General features: G+C 37.8%; 1 long non-coding RNA gene across 3 annotated transcripts; it reads left to right on the plus strand.

Annotated features, from left to right (window-relative positions):
* Window positions 1-3496: 3496 nt before the first annotated feature.
* Window positions 3497-6448, plus strand: LOC130459202 (uncharacterized). Of its 3 annotated transcripts, XR_008918428.1 has the most exons (4): window positions 3497-4205; window positions 5063-5222; window positions 5906-6053; window positions 6141-6448. It is a non-coding gene; the product is annotated as an uncharacterized lncRNA (long non-coding RNA). The 3 variants fall into 3 exon arrangements; XR_008918427.1 differs by having other exon boundaries at window positions 3497-5222; XR_008918429.1 differs by lacking the exon at window positions 5063-5222.
* Window positions 6449-14075: the final 7627 nt, after the last annotated feature.

The raw sequence follows: 14075 nt of genomic DNA on the forward strand, positions 1-14075 counted from the left end.
CTATGGTGGAGATGATGAATTTATTATTAAAGGCTATACGGACGCAAGCTTCCAAACCGACAAAGATGATTTCAGAGCACAGTCTGGGTTTGTCTTTTGCCTCAACGGAGGAGCAGTAAGCTGGAAAGGTGCCAAGCAAAGCACTCTTGCGGATTCTAGAATTGAAGCGGAGTACATTGTTGCACATGAAGCAGCAAAGGAAGCAATTTGGCTAAGGAAGTTCTTTGGTGAGCTTGGTGTAGTCCCCTCCATTAAAGGACATTAGCTCTATATTGTGACAATAATGGAGCTATTGCACTGGCAAAGGAGCCTAGACACCACCAAAGAGTCAAACATGTACTTCGTAGATTTCACATTCTACGAGAGTTTGTTGAAATAAAAGAAGTCGAGATAAGCAAGATTGGAATTGATGACAACATCTCTGATCCATTGACAAAACTCCTGCCACAAGCGAAGCACAACTCGCACAAAGCAGCTATGGGAATCAAGCATGTTGGAGAATGGCTATGATGTCCTCTTGTAGACACATAAATTGTGTCTCCCCTAATGGGATGATGACTATACTATTATCCTTGCTAGGTGGTTGGTGCAACTCCGTGCGGAAGTCCCAATTGCTAAAATGTATTCCAAAATCCAAAATCCAAAATCCAATCCCCGAGCCCGTTCCCATTACAGAACTCGATACAAAATTCAATTTCCAAAAATCAATTTCAAAATCCAAACACAATCTCACCCAATGGACCTCTCCATTGGCTTTAGAAGGCCTTTTCCAATCAAAATGACACTATGAATCCAAATTCGGGCGCCGACCCACAAAACCGAGCATGCCGGGCCCTGTCCCGTAAAACAGAGTCCAAACACAATTTCGAAATTCAAAACGGCTTGTTTGTAGACGCAAATCAAGCCTTAATACTTAAGCATTCACTACGTGCCAACTTCGTACAATCGTACAAAGGTACAGCCATAAGAGACAAATGCAAGGACGGCGTCATCGTCCTTGCTTTGGCGGATTCTGAGCAACGTCACCTGCGCCAGGCGCAGGGTCCTGCGCTAGGCGCAGGTGGCTTTTGGCATTTAGCCGGTTAATTCTCTATTTAAGCCCTCATTTCCTAAGCATTTCGGGCAGCAAATAAAAAACACAACGTCGTAATTTCAAAATCTGCTCTCAAAATCAAAATACAAAATCCAATTCAAAACTACAAATTCCTATACAATTTCAAGTATTTAAGCAATTGGGAGCACTAATCGGAAATCCAACCTAATCATAACTAGGTAATTCTGAATCCCTACTTAAATCTACAATGTTTTCTACTCTTCTACCTTTCTAAATCCAAAATGCTATGATGTTATCATTAGGGTTCATACCCTTGATTAACTAGGAAAAACAATGCCAAAGGTGTCATCTTTGGGAGGTTTCACTCTTGAAACCCTTTCCAAATGATTCTCCAAAACACCACTTCCATTATGCCATACAAGATTCAATCTTTATTTCAAAAATGATTAGTAAAGTTGACACTTTTACTCTTAAAAGTGTCACTTACAACAATCACACATTTTACAAAATCAAAACCCTTTTATGATTCAAATACAAGTTATGGATTCTATGATGTTTAAGGTTGTTTGTAATCACTTCCTTAAACTAGAATCAATGTCAAAGTTATGGAGCACATTAAAGTTGAGATCTTTTTCACATTAAAAGATTTGGACTTTAAGCATTTAACCTCCTAAGTTCAATATTTAAGATTCAATATTCAAAGTTCAATATTCAAAGTTCAATATTCAAAGTTCAATTTCAATAATAAAAATCTCAGACACTTTGGGATGAGCAACTTATCCTAAAGTTGAGATTTTTAGAATTGAATCCGTGTCGGACGCACTTATTATTAAGTAGTCGTTTGGCGTTCGGATCTCAAATACAATAGTACAATTTCAATATCGTCATTTCAATATCGCAATTTCAATATCGTCATTTCAATACCGCATTTCAATATCTCACGTTTCAATAATGCATTCAATATCGCACCTTTCAATATCCATTTCAATATTGCACCTTTATTCTTGCTATTTCAATTCCACACTCTTTACTCACCTTATTTTAAGGTGATGTGTTTTTGTACGCACTTTTAATAATTCCTCTACTTATTGTGCTGATGTTTTACCTTTTTATTGCTTTCATCACCTCACATGCTAAAATCAATAATATACAAAAGGTCACATCACGCTTAACAAAGATAATTCTGATAAACCGACCTTAGGTTCCTTTAATTAACTTTAAAGCAAGTGATCACATACAAGTAGCAATATTGGTGTACTAAATGCATGTTCAAACCAACAAAGTGTCATGAATAGGGTTATCCGAAAATGCTTCTTGTCATGTACTCGAATACAATTTTAAAAGCTCGCAAAATAAGCATCTCGTTTCCTTGCCCGGATCTCACCCATCCGTTTCTAATATTCAATGCCTTATCCATAAAGAGTCAACCTTGGTCTTTCCAAACCGGACACTTAAATATTGTTTGGTGACGACTCCTTCAAAATTCAAAATCTTACAAAACCCCGTAGAGAGAATACAAAAAAAAACACCCCTACAATTCTGGCGACTCCACTGGGGAATTCTGATTTCAAATTCGATTTACAAGCAAGATTTGAGTCATTCGTTTTAGGATACGAATGGGTGAATGCATAGAATGTATATTTTATGTAATGCAGGTACTATAAGTGACTAGTATGGCCAATCTAGGATAGTTAAATACGGTCTGCGAACCGTTTTATCTTTGAATGTAAAGTTTTAAATATGGTATGCGAACCATTGAAATTTTGATGTAATTTTTATTATTTCAAGTATTTCTAGTTTAGAACTTTAAGTTAGCATTGAATGAAGATTCAAGACGATTCCAAGCTAACAAGATGGTGAAGAAGATTGGATGCTTCAAGACAAGAGTTTTGGGTCATACTAGTTCACCAATTTTATTTATGCTTTTATATAATTAATGGAATGTATATTATGCTTGAATGCGTTGTTTGTATGCTCGATTAGATTTAGTTCACTAAATAATTGAACCAACATAGAAATAACTAGGTCAAAAGTAATATTGAGTTCAAAAGTTGCCTTCCAAATCAAGCACTTACAAAAATCTAAGGATCTAACGTAGTGGGTTTACGCCAAAGCGAGGTGCTATATTAGTTGACTTAGATGGTAAGGCGTCCCATGTTAGGTTATGATACATATGACAAAACATAAATCATGCGGAAAAACCTTAATGCCAGGAAACATATTATTTACACATAATCATTTAGCATAATTTAGGTGCATACACTTTGTAGCGTGCCCTCCCTAGCTGCGCCCGAACCGAACAAGAACAAGTCTTTAGGACTCCAAATGTCGTCCCTCCGTAGATAGTCCACAGTACGTCCGGATCCGCCTCAAGTTAGACCAACTAGAATCGTCCTTAAGGTTACTAGGAATTTCGGCTATTGTGTTTGCAAGTGTCACTACTACAAAAATAGGCAAAGAGACCCTTAATGAAAGACCCGTTGGACGACATAACGGGTCTCTTTAATACAAGAGATCTTATATTAGTAATAACGGGTCTCTAATGTGTATTGGACCCCACAATTCACACCAAGTCTAGAGGAGAAAAGACCCCTAAAATAAGCTAACGGGTCTCTACTTGTCATTGGGCCCAGTAGTGTATCGGTTGAAAAAAAACGAAAAGAGACAGAGACCTAATAGGTATGAACACGGGTCTCTTTCTTCATCCTAGATTAAAAAATAAATTAAAATCCCTCCTCAGTAGTAGCCCTCAGATTTGTGCACTCCTTCAATTGTAGCCTCAGATTTGTGCTAAACTCTATTTGCTCCCAGCCTCCCATTTCCTAACTTCCAATCTCACTCTCCTTCATCCTTCATTCTCTATCACTACGCTACCGCAACTCAGACTTCCACAAAGTCCGGAGCGGCTGGCTTCCATAAATCATCGATGAATTCACCAGAAAACGGTCGGTTAGAAAGGTCTGTCAGTTGATCGGTGTTGTCGTCGTCTTGTCGATGTTCAGTTCGAAGATGGTTTGCTCTTGATTGGCCGATCCGACTCAATGGGTTCTTGAGGTTGCACCACATTTGGGGATAATATGATTATGATTTTTGCTATGGATGGCCGAAGGTCTTGTTCGTGGTCAACCATTTTGAACATTGGATCTCCTTTGTAAGATTTCATTATTTTTACTGTTTTTATTACGATTTTTTTATGATTTGATTTTATTTTGATTAAGAAGGGTGTATTTTTAGGGTTTTGTTGATTTGCATATTGTATTTTTAGATATGTTTTTGTAGATAGTTGGATCTGGATTAGTTTGGCTTTATGTTTTGATTCTTATCGATGTTGCGGTAGTCAAATTAGAGATTGTTCATTTCACTATTGTGAACAGCTATCTTGACGTCTTTTTATCAGTGAACACCAGATGATTTATGAATTGTGGTATACGATTTGGTTATATATCAATTAATGTCTGTGGTAAACAAATCAATAAATCCCAGAAAGTATATTAATGCCAGTTTGTTGAGAATTTGAATATTTTTAATGGTTAATTAATGGATGAAGGCGAGTTGGGTTTGATTTATGTGGGGTAATACCGAGGAAATCCCAAATTCTTGAGTTGATTTTGTTAAATTTAAACAAATTCATGTGGGAAATTAAATTGAAATGTATAATGTACTTAACAACTCTCATTTTGGAAAATGTATGAGACACTCGTAGATTCTCGTTGGTTGTATAATGAATTTCATTGGAGAGAAATTTGATCACGGGGATGATCTGAGTAAGTAGCTGACTACTCTTGTCATATTTTTTATGTGTGTGTTTGAAAGTATTATATGTTAAATGGTGTTATTTTATTGACATTTGTGTTGACAATGGGAAGAGACTGACCACTATTTTCCTATTCACATATGCTAGTTCTTTGTTTTAGGGTCACTTAATGTTTTTTAAGATTCCCTAATTTGTTTAACTTTTGTGTGCTGGTATTGGGGGATGATTCTCTTCCTGCTTGCTTGGCTGAAAAGGGAATTATGTAAAATAAGGGGAAGGGTAAAGTTGTACTGAAACCAGGAACCGAGGAAACAAATGGTCCTCAAACAAGGAATGCCACTCGTAGAAGAGCTGTTTCATATAAGGATGCTCAACTAAAATCACCTATCACCCACTAGAGAATCTAATTGTGAGGTTTTTTCTTTGTTAATTTGTGCATAGTTATTATGTAATTAATGCATATCTATTACACTGAAACTCCATACGAGCTGTTAATTATGTTGGCACTCGACCGCAAGTATCCCAAATCTTCCATGATCCACTGCTTTGTTGGCTGGCGTGAAACTTTTGATAAGCTTACTGCCTTTTGATAAGTTTACATTATGTAATTTGCGCTACACATACCCCATCGGTTTGTGTGTGAATGCTAGGACATTTTGATTCATTAGAATGGTAAATAATTTGTAAATTCCTTGCCAATGAATTTATTTCTCTGAGTTGACTATTGGTATTTCCCTACCATATGAAATTATCAAGAGGGTGTTTGTTCCTGATGCTCTTAAGTGAGTGGATTATTTTTCTTCCTGATCTTGGTAATTCTCAGTGTTCATTTTGTAAAAATAATTGGAAAAGGGGAAAAATGATCCCCATTCCCCGTGATTGTAGTCTCGGCAAATATTTTGTGAAGAATTATTTCTAGTTTGAAGGGGGTAACGTTAGTGAGATAGTTTATTTGAGATTCTTGATATCAGATAATATTTGCTAGCTTTGATAATAAATTCGGAAATTTCTGTCAGAGTTGCATGTTTTTTTGAATTTTTTACTAGAAGATGGTTTTCTCTTGTTTGGTGTTTATCTGGCTCTGTATGTGTTATTAGGTTCTCATGTTGAATCAGATGGGGAATGTAGAAGAAAACCTCTAAAGAGAAGAACATGAAAGGGGGTGAAAAGCTAAAACATGGAGATGGCAATGCCTTCTTGTTTTTTGTCAGAGAGCCAAGCAACATTGAGAAAGTACGTGAGGAGGTTTGTTCAATAGAGGATATCAGAGACTTATATTATTGTTTTCTATATTTAACATCGTTGTTAATAGAGGTTTGTCGCTTGTTGAAGGTAAGGTCCAAGGAGAGTTCAGATTCGGAAACCACCAAAACCTATTTGGAGGCGAACATATGCTTGTGCCCGCATAGCTAATAATTATCATTCTTAATTTGTTAATCTTGTCATTATTATGTACACTTTTGAGCCTTATTTTATTTTGTTATTTATACATTTTTGGAGATTACAATTGATGTAAAGTGGGAAATAATTTTTTTTTGTAATTGTAAGAATTATTTGGAATTACCAAATTGGAAATGCTGATTTAATGATTTTTTAGGCCGAAAATATTTTATGCTGAATTTTCAGGCCGAAATTATTTATGTTGATTTTTTTATATAAAAATTCATGAAAAGAGACCCGTTAGGTAAAAAATGGGTTATCTCGAGTATAATAATAAAAGAATAGTAAAATAATTAAAGAGACCCCATATCTAACATATGGGGTCTGAGTTTATTAATTATAAAAATATTAAAAAATTCAAAGAGACCCCTTATCTTACATATGGGGTTTCAGTTTGTTGGATAAAATAATATTAAATAATTCAAAGAGACCCCATATGTTAAATATGGGGTCTGAATTTTTTTACAAACAAACCCCATATCTCTAATAAGGGGTCTCTTCCCCTTCTTTAATATTTTTTCTATGGTTAACATAACAGACCCCTTTTCTTAAATAACTGGTCTCTTGTTTTTATCAAAGAGACCCCTTTTAAATGAGGGGTCTCTTTATAAAAGAGACCCCCCTATCTAGAGACCCCCTTAAATGGGGTCTCTTAGGCTATTTTGGACGGGTCTTTTTGCCCATTTTTGTAGTAGTGTGTATGGCTGATTTTCTTTCAAAAACTTACCCTTTGAATACTTCAATTGTGTCTATAAATTATGACCCTAGGCTCTTATTTATAGAGGTATGGAAAGGGAATTGGAATCCTAGTAGGATACGAATTAATTAAACTTAGAATCCTCTAAGAACTCTAATTAATTAATTTATCCTTTTAGAAATAGGAATTTAATCATATACCAAATCCTATTAACTTTAGGAATCGTGCATGAACACAAACACACACACGCACGGCAGCCACGAGGGCCGCCCATGCGCGTGCGTGCGAGCAGCAGCCCACGCCACGAGGCCCACACAGCCGTGGCCTTGGCGCGCGCTGGGCCTGCCTTGCGGTGGGCCTGGGCGCTGCCTTGGCTGGGCGTGTGGCGCGCGTTTGGCTTGCTGGGCGATGGCCCTGCCTTGCGGTGGGCCTGGGCGCTGCCTTGGCTGGGCGTGTGGCGCGCTTTTGGCTTGCTGGGCGATGGCCCGGCTTCGTGCTGGGCCTTCGTCCGGCAGGCCTCATCCGATGCTAATTCGTACGATACGCTTCCGATTAAATTCCCGGTTCTGGAATTCATTTCCGGTACGAACAATATTTAATATTTCCGATTTCGGAATTAATTTCCGTTTCGAACAAATATTTAATATTTCCGTTTCCGGAATTATTTTCCGATTCCGATAATATTTCCGATTCTGACAATATTTCCGTTTCTGGCAATATTCCCGATTCCGGCAATATTTCCATTTCCGATAATATTTTCCGATACGTACCATGTTTCCGTTTCCGGCAACATCTACGACTTGGATAATATTTATATTTCCGATACGATCCATATTTCCGTTTCTGGCAATATCATCATTTCCGGAGTATTCATTTCTTGCTTGTGACGATCTCAGCTCCCACTGAAACCAAGATCCGTCGATTCCGAATATCCATAGATGGAGTATTTAATGCCATTAAATAGTTGATCCGTTTACGTACTATTTGTGTGACCCTACGGGTTCAGTCAAGAGTAAGCTGTGGATTAATATCATTAATTCCACTTGGACTAAAGCGGGCTCTGGCTAGGCATTCAGCTCACTTGATCTCACTGAATTATTAACTTGTTAATTAATACTGAACCGCATTTATTAGACTTAACATTGAATGCATACTTGGACCAAGGGCATTATTTCCTTCAGTCTCCCACTTGTCCTTAGGGACAAGTGTGAATTTCCTAATTCCTTTGTCGCTCGATGCTTGCTCTTGAACATAAGGTAAGAGTTGTCATCCTTATTATCTCCAGAGGTGTTTCTTGGTTTCAAAGTTCAACTGATCAAATAAACAGATAATCATAGCCTATGATTCATCCGAGCACGGCCATGCATTTCACAGTTTCTAGCTCTCCGAGTGGCCTTGTACAACTTTTAAGCATCTCATCCCGATTTATGGGAGGACAATTCCAATCTTGCGATCTTGAGATTAGACTTCGTTTGATAGGTGATTACCTGAGCGTTGCCTTTATAGCCTCCTTTTACGGTGCGACGGTTGGTCAACGTCAAAGCAACCAGTTCTCAAACAAGTAATCTCAAATCACTCAGGTATTGAGGATTTAGTGTCTAATAATTTTAATGAAATTTACTTATGACAGATTTTCATCTCTTACAGTAAAGTTTCATAGGTCTGTCCGATACTAGTCTTCCAAAAGTAAGTATCTATGCAAATGATTTTGACATTGCCATGTCCACATAGTTCAAGAAACAAAACTACTAGTCATCTTGCATTCTAGTCGTCTAACGTTTTCTATGCGTCCAATTTTATAGAAAACTCCGACCAGGGACCATTTTCAACCTTTGACATTCAAGTTCACTTGATAGACATTTCTTAGTCACAGGACTCGTCCTGACAGTCTATCTTGAATATATCGTCAAATTGAGGGGACTCATCATTTAATAAACCACAAATTAAACGGAAAAATGAATTCTATTCATTTATTGTGAATGATTAACCAATAATGTTTTACAAAGATTTAAACTCTAAAACTTTAAAACATTAAATAAGGACATCAAAGACATTCTCCAATATGCTTGATTCCCATAGTTGCAGTGTGCGAGTTGTGCTTCGCCTGCGGCAGAGGTTTAGTCAATGGATCTGATATGTTGTCATCAGTTCCAATCTTGCTTATCTCGACTTCTTTTCTTTCAACGAACTCTCATAGAAGGTGAAATCTACGAAGTACATGCTTGACTCTTTGGTGGTGTCTAGGCTCCTTTGCCTGTGCAATAGCTCCGTTATTATCGCAATACAGGGCTATTGGTCCTTTAATGGAGGGGACTACACCAAGTTCACCTATGAACTTCCTTAGCCATATAGCTTCCTTTGCTGCTTCATTTGCAGCAATGTACTCCGCTTCAGTTGTAGAATCCGCAATGGTGCTTTGCTTAGCACTTTTCCAGCTTACTGCACCTCCGTTAAGGCAGAAGACAAACCCAGACTGTGATCTGAAATCATCTTTGTCGGTTTGGAAACTTGCTTCCGTATAGCCTTTAACAATTAATTCATCATCTCCACCATAGACCAGGAAGTCATCTTTGTGCCTTTTCACGTACTTCAGAATGTTCTTGGCAGCAGTCCAATGTGCCTCTCCTGGGTCTGACTGGCATCTGCTCGTAGCACTGAGTGCGTACGCAACATCCGGGCGTGTACATATCATAGCATACATAATTGAACCAATCAATGATGCGTATGGAATCCCATTCATTCGTCTACGCTCATCAAGTGTTTTTGGGCACTGAGTCTTGCTTAGAGTCATTCCATGAGACATGGGTAGGTAGCCTCACTTGGAGTTTGCCATCTTGAACCTATCAAGCACCTTATTGATATAAGTGCTTTGACTAAGTCCAATCATCTTTTTAGATCTATTTCTGTAAATCTTGATGCCCAATATGTACTGTGCTTCTCCTAGATCCTTCATCGAAAAAAATTTCCCAAGCCAAATCTTGACAGAGTTCAACATAGGAATGTCATTTCCGATAAGTAATATGTCGTCGACATATAATACTAGAATTGCAATTTTGCTCCCACTGACCTTCTTGTATACACAAGATTCGTCTGGGTTCTTGATGAAACCAAAGTCACTGACTGCTTCATCAAAATGTATATTCCAGCTCCTTGATGCCTGCTTCAATCCGTAGATTGATTTCTTTAGCTTGCATACCTTTTTAGCATTCTTTGGATCCTCAAAACCTTCAGGCTGTGTCATGAACACAGTTTCTGTTAAAACGCCGTTTAAGAAAGCGGTTTTGACATCCATCTGCCATATTTCGTAATCGTAATATGCAGCGATTGCTAACATTATCCGAATAGACTTCAGCATTGCAACTGGTGAAAAGGTTTCATCGTAATCCACACCGTGGACTTGCCTGTAACCTTTTGCAACCAATCTAGCTTTGAAAACTTCAAGTTTTCCCATCCTTGTCCTTTTTCAGTTTGAAAACCCATTTGCTTCCAATGGCTTGGTAGCCATCTGGCAAATCGACCAAATCCCATACTTGGTTTTCTGTCATGGAGTCTAATTCAGATTGCATGGCTTCTTGCCATTGCTTGGAGCTAGGGCTCGTCATAGCTTGCTTGTAAGTCGCAGGTTCATCACTTTCTAGTAATAGAATGTCATAGCTCTCGTTCGTCAAAATACCTAAGTACCTTTCCGGTTGAGATCTATATCTCTGCGATCTACGCGGGGTAACATTTCTAGATTGACCATGATTCTCACCAGATTCTTCTAAAGATCTCTGAGTTTCATCCTGAATGTCATCTTGAGCATTCTCTAGAGTTTGTTGTTCGACTCGAATTTCTTCGAGGTATACTTTTCTCCCACTTGTCATTTTGGAAACGTGATCCTTTTTCAAAAAGATACCATCTCGAGCAACAAACACCTTGTTCTCAGATGTATTGTAGAAGTAATACCCCTTTGTTTCCTTTGGATAGCCCACAAGGATACATTTGTCAGATTTCGGATGAAGTTTGTTTGAAATTAATCGTTTGACGTATACTTCACATCCCCAAATCTTAAGAAAAAGACAGATTTGGAGGCTTTCCAAACCATAACTCATATGGAGTCTTTTCGACAGCTTTAGACGGAGCTCTATTTATAGTGAGTGCAGCTGTATTTAGTGCATGTCCCCAAAATTCTATTGGAAGTTCGGCCTGACCCATCATTGACCTGACCATGTCTAGCAAGGTTCTGTTCCTCCGTTCCGACACACCGTTCCATTGTGGTGTTCCGGGAGGAGTCAATTCTGATAGAATTCCACATTCTTTCAGATGGTCATCAAATTCATAGCTCAGATATTCACCGCCTCTATCAGACCGCAGTGCCTTAATCTTCTTGCCTAATTGATTCTCTACTTCACTCTGAAATTCCTTGAATTTGTCAAAGGATTCAGACTTATGCTTCATTAGGTTGACATAACCATATCTACTGAAGTCATCAGTGAAAGTGATAAAGTAGCTGAAATCACCTCTAGCATTTGTACTCATTGGTCCACATACATCTGTATGGATTAAACCCAATAGTTCAGTTGCTCTTTCTCCAACTTTAGAAAAATGTTGCTTTGTCATTTTGCCAAGTAAACATGATTTGCACTTACCATAATCCTCTAAGTCAAATGGTTCTAGAATTCCTTCCTTTTGAAGTCTTTCCATGCGTTTCAAGTTAATATGGCCTAATCGACAATGCCACAGATAGGTGAGATCTGAATCATCCTTTTTGTTCTTTTTGGTATTTATGTTATAAACTTGTTTGTCGTGATCTAGTAAATAAAGTCCATTGACCAATCTAGCAGATCCATAAAACATCTCTTTAAAATAAAACGAACAACTATTGTCTTTTATTAAAAAGGAAAATCCCTTAGCATCTAAGCAAGAAACTGAAATGATGTTTTTAGTAAGACTTGGAACATGGAAACATTCTTCCAGTTCCAAAACTAGCCCGGAGGGCAATGACAAATAATAAGTTCCTACAGCTAATGCAGCAATCCGTGCTCCATTTCCCACTCGTAGGTCGACTTCACCCTTGCTTAACTTTCTACTTCTTCTTAGTCCCTGTGGATTGGAACATAAGTGTGAGCCACAACCTGTATCTAATACCCAAGAAGTTGAATTAGCAAGTATACAGTCTATAACGAAAATACCTGACGATGGAACGACTGTTCCGTTCTTCTGATCTTCCTTTAGCTTCAAGCAATCTCTCTTCCAATGCCCCTTCTTGTTGCAGTAGAAGCATTCAGATTCGGAAGTGGGTTGAGTGACCTTCCTCTTTTCAGATTTGGCGCCAGCTGGTTGCTTAGTCTGGCTGGCCTTGTTGCCACCTTTCTTAGCATTACTCTTCTTTCCAGATTTCTTGAACTTGCCCCCACACACCATAAGCACATCTTTCTTATCACTTTTGAGCGTCTTTTCAGCGGTTTTCAGCATACCGTGAAGCTCAGTGAGCGTTTTGTCCAGACTATTCATACTGTAGTTCAGTTTGAACTGATCATACCCGCTATGAAGAGAATGGAGGATGGTGTCTATAGCCATTTCCTGAGAAAATTGCTGATCCAGCCGACTCATATTCTCAATGAGTCCAATCATTTTGAGAACATGTGGACTTACGGGCTCGCCTTTCTTAAGCTTGGTCTCAAGAATTTGCCTATGAGTCTCGAATCTTTCGACTCGAGCCAGATCTTGGAACATGTTCTTTAACTCATTGATGATCGTGAAAGCATCTGAGTTGATGAACGTTTTCTGCAGATCTGCACTCATGGTGGCTAGCATTAGACATTTCACATCCTTGTTGGCATCAATCCAACGATTGAGGGCTGCCTGAGTGACCCCGTCGCCTGCGGCTTCGGGCATCGCCTCTTCCAGGACATACTCCTTTTCTTCCTGCATAAGAACTATTTGCAAGTTCCTTTGCCAGTCAAGGAAGTTTTTCCCGTTCAACTTCTCCTTTTCGAGAATTGACCGAATGTTGAATGAATTGTTGTTTGCCATAATTAAAACTACAATTGAAAAGAATAAACAAATAAATAATCATTCACGGTTTCTCTTAATAAACTTAAATTCTAGCATACATGCATAATTCAATGTTCATTAAGCATTTTATTCAAGTTATGTGTTCCGGCAGGTGTGAATAAAATTATTCCAAGATCCTAAAATCCATTGAAGAATTAAGCACATTATGTATTTAGACTCAATTCTAAAATCTTTTAGGTAAGCAAACGCCTTTTGCTAATAGTGTAGAAACTACTCTTGGTTGATAGGTACGTCTAAGAACTTATTAGGTAAACCTATCGATTTTGCCACGACATAAAAGGACTCCTTACTTATATCGTTGAGTTTCACAAAAACTAACATGTACTCACTATTATTTGTGTACCTTGCCCCTTTAGGACCAATAAGTAACACCTCGCTGAGCGAAAACTATTACTAGATTGATGTAAAGGATATCCAAGCAAGTGTATATTTTGGCATGGCACCTTTTAACTCAATTTTTAAGTTTGGAACTTAAGGCTCTTACTATGTTGGTTAGATTTTAAGTGAACTAAAATCCTTAATCATGTAACATAATCAAGCCACAATCTCATGCATAATTAAGACATATTTAAAGCAATAAATAACTTAAAGCATGCATAAGATAAATGTAATCTAGTATGGCCCGACTTCATGTTGAAGCTTCAACTTCAAAGTCCGTCTCGAAAATGGAAACTTCGTCTTGAATTTCAACGTGGGAGGCGCCATTTTCTTCAAATAGGATAAGCTATAATTAAAACTAATTACAACTATTTGATGGTACGCAGACCATATTTAAATTGAAAAACAAATTTGGTGCTTTAGACCAATTACATTCAAATTAATGGTACGCATACCATATTTTCTATCCTATTTGGGCCATACTAGTCACTTCATAACCTGCAAAACAGTACATATACAATATATATACCATTCACCCATTCATTATCATGAATGGTCCACATAATTGGTTAGTTAAAACACATTGTATGCATCACATAAACATTTGCAGCAATTAATCAAGGGCACCAATAATCTACCAATTATTCAGTCCTTATTAATTCTAATCAAGTTGTTTTAACCTTAAAGGATTTGTA

Source organism: Spinacia oleracea, chromosome 4 (assembly GCF_020520425.1).
Source record: "Spinacia oleracea cultivar Varoflay chromosome 4, BTI_SOV_V1, whole genome shotgun sequence".
Taxonomy (NCBI): Eukaryota; Viridiplantae; Streptophyta; class Magnoliopsida; order Caryophyllales; family Amaranthaceae; genus Spinacia; species Spinacia oleracea.